We start from the raw sequence: 7,627 nt of genomic DNA, 5'->3' as shown, positions 1-7,627 counted from the left end.
TCGAGGCGCGGCGTGTTGCCGCCCTCGATGTACTCGAGGACGGCCTCCAACGTGCGCCGGGGCACGCCCCACCACCGACGCCATGGGCGTGAACTGGAGACGGCGAAAGAGAGGAGAGGAGAGGGAGGAACGACGACGGCGAAAGAGTATGAGTCGCCGAGTGCGCCGGGGCGCGTCATATATAGGCCGAGGCGCCGCCCGCGCGCGTGTCACCGTGTGTACGCGTGGCGGGCGAGGGAGGGCGAGGGACGCGCGTCGTCCGGTCTTCACTGCGCCGCCCGTGAGGCATCAATGGCGCAGGCTGACCGGCGCGGCAGCGCGCGACAGCTTTGGCATTGATTCGCCGCGGGAAACGAGGCGATGAGGACGACGAAGGGCCGAGAAGAGAGCCGTGTCGCTGACGCGGCGGGCCCGCGGCTTTTTCGCGCCAAAACAGTTCGACCGGCGCCCCCGGACGCCCCCAGCGCGCCGGGTTCGGGCTGGATCCGCCGGCGCTGTTTTCGGCCCAAGCCGGCGAAAATCGGAGTCATGAGGCGCGACTGGGCAGTTTTTTCGGCGCCGGCGCGAAAAAAAGGTATGGGAAGGCCTTCCTGGGTGCGGCTGAGATGCCCTTACCGACCTACTCCGCTGCGCCGCCTCCGGTCATCTCTCAAATTTGGGACTATCGCACTGGCGACGGAGGAAAGCATGTGCGTCCCGTCTCGTCGTGGCAAACGGAAGCGAAATCAAAGCCTCACTCTGTTTCTCTGCGCCCTCTCCCTCACCCTTCTCTTAGGCTTAGCCTTGTTTGGCTGTAATGGCTGGACTGGAGGACCTGAAGCGGAGGCTGCAGCCCATCTTCTTCGACGCCGATGGCAATGTTGTGCCGCCCCCCGCCGCCGACGGGACGTCCGACGACTCCAGCTCTGACGACTGCGAGGTAACCACTCTCTTCGTTTCAGCCGTTTGGTCAGTTCGCTGAGATCTATGTTTATCTTCATTCTGTTCAACCAACAAAATTCCTTGCTTATGTTGCTCATACTATGTTTTTTCTTAAGCCTGCTATAAAAATATATATGATGCTCATATTTTAATCTTACTTTTGTAAAGGTTTTGGATGGTGGAACTGTCAATTTATTGAGTAGGTCCTCTGATGAATATAACATCAGTAAGCTTGGCTTCCATAAACGAACAACCAGACCAGATGGGGACTATGCTACAGATAAGGCATATCGATGTTCTTGTCATGATATGCATATTTTTGATTCTGTTGGTAATGGTGCAAGCAGCGTTGTCTATAGAGCTATTTATGTACCAGTCCATCGAGTTTTGGCACTCAAGAAAATCAACATTTTTGACAAGGTGAGTGCAAAAAAATTTATAGTCCATATGCCATAAGCTGACATCTCTATGTTCCCCTTACATGAAACAAAATCTATGGATACCCTTCTTTTTTAAAATTAACTTTCACATGGAACTACAAGTGTCGAATTCATAGCTTATTCTCCAATTAATGCCTATAGTACTCCAGTATTAGTTGGAAATTGTTTGAACCAAGCTGCAGCAAGTAGAACCAGAAATGCAGCAAGTACTATAGACATTTTTTGGACCAAGCTTATTCTCTTTATATTTATTATAACGTATTCTCTGATATATATCACAGGAAAGGAGACAACAGATTCTTAATGAGATTAGAACGTTATCAGCAGCATCTTGTTATCCAGGTTTAGTTGAATTCCAAGGAGTTTTTTACACCCCGGACTCTGGAGAAATATACTTTGCTCTTGAGTATATGGATGGTGGTTCATTAGCAGATATTATCAGGGTCAAGAAATTCATAACAGAACCAGTTCTTTCACATATGCTACAGAAAGTGTTGCTAGTACGTGCCTCTTGCCACCGTATGTTCTGATGTTAGCTCTATTCAAATCAGGCCTGTGAAATTTAAGTGACTAGTTGGTCTGTGTTAATTTATTAGGCTCTGCGCTACTTGCATGAAGTGAGGCGTTTAGTTCACAGAGATATAAAGCCAGCAAATTTGCTTCTAAATCTAAAGGGTGATACGAAAATTACAGACTTCGGTGTAACTTCTGGACTGCATGATTCAGTTACCATGGTATGCTACTTCTTGGTGACCGAAACTTCTCTTAGCAACATCATGCTGTTCTAAATAGTATTAAGTGGACATCTGAGTATCTAGATTGAATAAGCAGTATATATGTGTAGTAATTGTCTTCCAGTGTGCTACCTTCCTGGGCAGTGTCACATATATGTCTCCCGAGAGAATTCGGAACGAAAATTACTCATATGCTGCTGATATCTGGAGCCTTGGACTAACAGCATTGGAGTGTGCAACTGGAAGATACCCATATGATGTAAATGGGGGCGAGGCCGACCTCATGCTGCAGGTGAGGTGGTTGGCGGTCAAGCAGTGTTCATTTGTATAATTTTCTACTGCCTTTCATGATCATCTTATTTATGGAAAGAATAATCATGATCTCATTTATGTGTATCTGTTGGTATATTGTTGATTAAAGCTGTTTTCGGAATTTGGTTTGTTTTTCGTAGGCGTTCTACATCTGTTTTCCGAATTTCTACTGGATTTAGAACTTCTATTTCATTTCTGCTTTCCAACATGAATGGTCTGACAATAATGCAATACTAGTTCGGTAGTTCCTCTTGTGAGTATTATATTATTGATGTATAATGCAATCCTCCTTTCCCACCTTACTGTGTTGCAGTTTTGCAGATATTGGAAGATCCATCGCCAACACCGCCACAACATATGCATTCAGAAGAGTTTTGCTTGTTCATCGATGCTTGCTTGCAGAAAGATGCTGATGCAAGACCAACATGTGATGAGGTAAAGTGACGTCTAGTACAATTAAGGTTTTTCAAGAGAAACGATACGAGGGTTTCCAACTGCGTAAATCTTGTGATAATCTTTATTTATTATTTAATTTTTGCGGGGAGTGATAAACTTTATTATGCAGTAAGTATAGGATTTTGCAACACTATCTGAGAGTAAAGTCTGATGGATGTTTCAGCTCTTTAGTCAACAGATTAGCGGTCTGAGGTGATAATTTCAAAAAACCGGTCTCATATGTTGAATTGTTTTACAAATTATTCATTGTCAACTAACTACATAAATAGGTTATTTGCAACAAAGACGAAATGGGGTTTATTTTGCTCTCTGAAATAAATAAAAAATCTTATTTGAATCACATACTGAACATCTTGTAGCTTTTGTCTCATTCCTTCATCAAGAAATACGAGGGACCTGGTGTGGACTTGGCAGAGTACAACAGAAGTGTTCATGATCCAGCAGAAAGATTATCACAAATAGCACATGTGAGTTCCTAATAGCTTTCGTTAGCTTATATTTTTCCTGTTCTGCTGCCTTTCCATATGGAGGAAAATGAACCTGATGTTCGGCAAGTTCACATACAATGATGTTAGCTATGCTTAGACAATAGAACATTCCGACAATTCAACAAATAACTGACTCTTACTGCAGTTGTTTCAATCTTTTGAATCTGGTTTCTTGCTATCCGGGATTCAAAATTCATGTTAAAAATTTTGACCTCATTGAGGATTTCGTTTGCCACAAGCATAGTTTAAAAAACCGGACCGGGCCAGCGGTCGGAGCGGAAAAAAACTGAACCGGCGGACTTGGCGGTTTTTGAAGCTAGAAGACCATTCTGCAATTGGACCGGAGAAAACCAGTCAAGCCGGCCGGTTTTCTGGAAAAAAACGCTGAATAAACCAGGCCTTTGAACCGGAAAAACCAGGAGAATGTTTAATGTAGAATTTGGGAGAAGCGGGATTCAATCCTAGGATGCGTGAGTAGTAGGCATTGCGAGCTCATGGTCCAATAACCAACTCGGACGTGCTACTTTGTTGTCTATTATAGGGAAGTAATTTTATTTGACCATTGTTTAACACTGTTTCATTTGGCCATTGTCTACTAAACGTATATTATTTTATGGTAAAAAACCGACGTTGAACCGGTGAACCGGCGGTCCAACTGATGAAAACCTGAACCGACAGGCTCACAGGTTCGATCTTCGGTGCAGTTTTTAAAACTATGGCCACAAGTATATCTCAGAAAAAGAAATTGGAGCTGGGAAAACGTGATTTGTGGTTTTGCTATCCATGGAGTGGGACGAATTTACAGGAACTTTGCCGCTGCCAAGTCACTTACCGTTTCGCTTGAATATACTCGGCCCTAAACGTTTCTCCCCTCGAATATGAGTGCGCCCGTCGTGCTCACGCGGCCGCTCACCTCAGTTACAGCCGCTTCGCCGCTGCTCTCTTCACCTCCAACCACTCTTGAATAGTCTTTCACCCCGCTTTATAGATAAAGCAACCACCATTTCCACACAAGTAGTTAAAGTGCAGGAAAGTAAATAGAAGATCTGCTGGGGCACAAATAAGCCCAAAAGCAAAAAAAAAAGGCGGCACAAGACTCCGCAGAGTTAAAAGATCAACGGATAGGGTGCGAAGCGAGTTGGCGGACTGCCACCAGAAGATCATCAATCATGCCGTCTAGCCGGTCCCTGTCCCGCTGCCTACAAAGCGGGTACCACTGCCGCAAGAAGGCCAAAATTTTAAACACAAAGTCAGAAGCACACTGCAAGAAGACTCGCTTGATAACCATCTTGTCACGTACAGTCCATTGGGTTCAGGTAATCACTGCGAACACTAACCTGAAGAGGCGCCGCCTCCTACCGGTATGTTTGGCCTGAGCCTCCAGGAACTCGCTCAGGTCCGGCGCCTGCCACTCAAGCCCTAGAGCCTCACGGACAAAGTCCCACAAGGAGGCAGCGGGACGCGAGAAGAAAATGTGGGTCCCGGATTTGGGAACCACACAAAGAAGGCTAAGGCCATCACCCGGCCCATGCCGCTTCACCACCTCCAAACCCGATGGGAGGCGATTATAGAGCAGCTGCCAAACAAAGATTTTGATCTTCAGAGGCAGCGGAGCTTTTCACAAATGGGAGGTACACACAAGGGTCGACGCACAATAGAGGGCACGGTATGCCAACCCGGCAGAGAAGAGCGCCGAGAAGGTGACTGTGCCAAGACACGACGCCCGGGGACCTCAACAGCGATGACGGAAGAGCCGTCCGCAACTCGGTCTAGGCTAAGGTTTCCTTTGGCCGAATGTTCGTTGGAACGGGATGTCCCAATTCCCATTGTGGGCCGCCGAGGCTACCAAGAGCACCGGATCCGAGCAAATCATGAAATGGCCCAGGAATTCGGCACGCAACGTGGTCCTACCGAGCCACGGGTTGAGCCAAAAGAAGGTACCCTTTCCATCGCCTATGGAGAATTGATACCCAAGTGAATCTCATGCTTGATCGACTGGAGGGATTTCCAGAACTGAGATCCTTCCCAACGGTCAAAAGCCAGGAGAGGATGGCCCTGCAGGTGTTTGGCTTTTATAAGCTGCAGCCATAGGCCACCCTCGTCCCTAAGGATCCGCCACACCCACCTCAGCATGAGTACCACATTTGAACTGCTCCCAGGGCAGCAGAAGTGTGGTCCCTGTTGACGTATAAATGTATTGCCTAGTCTCTTCCATTAGATTGGTCTTTTGGTTGCATTGACTAGAGCATGCACTTCTACATGGTATCAGAGCCAAGCGGTCTTGAGTTCAAGACCCTTGCAGCCCACTTCCGGTCCACGTTTAGGCCCGAGGGAGCCACACGTGAGTGGGAGTGTTGACGTATAAATGTATTGCCTAGTCTTTTCCGGTTTTTTGGTTGCATTGGCTAGAGCATGCACTTCTACACTCCCCACGGTGGAGCACATCCAAACCGGAAAAGAGAGAAGAAAAAAGGAGGTGGGCTCCTGCACGAACCACAGGTTGCTGCTCCCGCGCTGGAGCACATTGGAACCCGAAAGGAAAAATGAAGGTGTGCTTCCATCGTGGTGGAGCACATGAAGTTGTGAACCTTAGGTTCATTTCAGATATGGCTGGTAAATTTGGTTACACTTGAAGTTGTGAACCTTAGGTTCATTGATCTATGTGTAGTAAAAGATCAAGTACTTTCTGAAAAAAGAATGTAGGCCTCCTCGTCTAAGTGTATAACCTTTTGACCGAAATGCCGTTTCCTGATTACAGGCAAACCAGTACTCACTTTGATATTGAATATGTGATCTGCCTTTGATACCCTTAGTTTTGAAGGAAGGGTATTTCTTTTCCGTATATTGGTACTCAATGGTAAGTTCCTTGCTTGTTGCTTGAATCATAGGCAGATGTCTGAGTGCATGTTTACTTTAATACATTAGCCAGAGATATAAAGTTTGGTAGCGTTAGTTAGGTCAACTACTCATCTACATGACTTACGGCCATTGTTATGTTTATTGCAGATGCTTGCTGTACATTACTACCTGATCTTTGACGGTGGTGATGACCAATGGCATCACATGAAGTCATTCTATGGACAAGATTCTACTTTCAGGTAGAGGAATATCTTGGGCTATGTTTCTCTCGTAGTAACCAATCCGTTGCTGTATTTTCCTGTTGTGCAAAATACCTTAGCTTCCACTGTTGCTTGGATCGCATGTCTTTATTATGCTTGGCTCCGGAACTATAATTGAACTTTCTTTCCTGTTATTTTACATGAATTGTGCAGACTTATTGACATGATATTTTTATTCTAGTTTCTCAGGGGAAACACATGTCGGTAAGAGCGACATATTCGATACTTTGTCAAGAATAAGGGAAATGCTAAAAGGTAACAGCCGTTGCGAGAAGATTGGCCGTGTGATGGAGAAGGTTTACTCGTGCACATGGGGAAGAAGGGACGAGTGTTCGAGTTTCTGGATCATTCATTATGGGGAACGAGTTCCTTGTGTGCGCAGATGGGTTTTGTGCTGAAGGGATGCTAAGCATCGTCGAACTCTCTCCCGACATTCTCAGCAAGCAGGCAGGCCATTTCCAGGAAGATTTTTTCATGGAGCCAGGGACTGCCATGGGATGCTATGTGATATCAAGGCAAGAATTGCACATTGGCGTATCATGAAGTCATTCGCCTTCTTGCATGCAATCATTACATATGATGATTTTTGTGCTTTTTACTGCCGGGCATTTGCTGAACCGATCTATCATGCATGTTATCTTTCCATTTTATGCTGAAGAAAATAATCTTCTAGCATATCGACATTGAGGTATTGGAATCTATTCAGTTGAGCCTCAACACAGTCTACAATGAACTGATAACATCGGTTATTGCCTCTCTGCATTCAGCATTTACGCTTGTAAGTTGAATGACGGGGAGACATTTAGATGACGGGGAAAAGCTTTCCCATGCTATGAACTGCATATGTTAGATATACGACAGTGATTTTTTCTATTTTCCTTACGAAAAGGAGCGTGTAACCCAGCCTCTGCATTTGCCGTACTATCATCTTTATTAAATTATCAAGCAAATCATCCAAACAGCTAGCGTTAAAAACACTCTTATATTATGGGATAGAGGGAGTAGATGATAAGGGCCATTATGGCCAAAACACAACCGACCGATATCAACAATAATGATTCAAACATATATCCTATTATTGAGAAGGTGTCTAGAACTCAATTGACTGTGACTCAGTCTCGGTCGAGTGACGTCAGTGTAGTTGTTTTGCTAAGAGC

General features: G+C 45.4%; 1 pseudogene; it reads left to right on the top strand.

Annotated features, from left to right (window-relative positions):
* The first annotated feature begins 602 nt into the window (after window positions 1-602).
* LOC123111100 (mitogen-activated protein kinase kinase 3-like) lies at window positions 603-7,307 on the top strand (annotated as a pseudogene).
* The last annotated feature ends 320 nt before the right edge of the window (window positions 7,308-7,627 follow it).

The sequence above is a fragment of the Triticum aestivum genome, chromosome 5B, assembly GCF_018294505.1.
Source record: "Triticum aestivum cultivar Chinese Spring chromosome 5B, IWGSC CS RefSeq v2.1, whole genome shotgun sequence".
Classification (NCBI taxonomy): Eukaryota; Viridiplantae; Streptophyta; class Magnoliopsida; order Poales; family Poaceae; genus Triticum; species Triticum aestivum.
The sequence above is the reverse complement of the archived record's forward strand: the minus strand, read 5'-3'. Positions and strand labels throughout refer to the sequence as shown.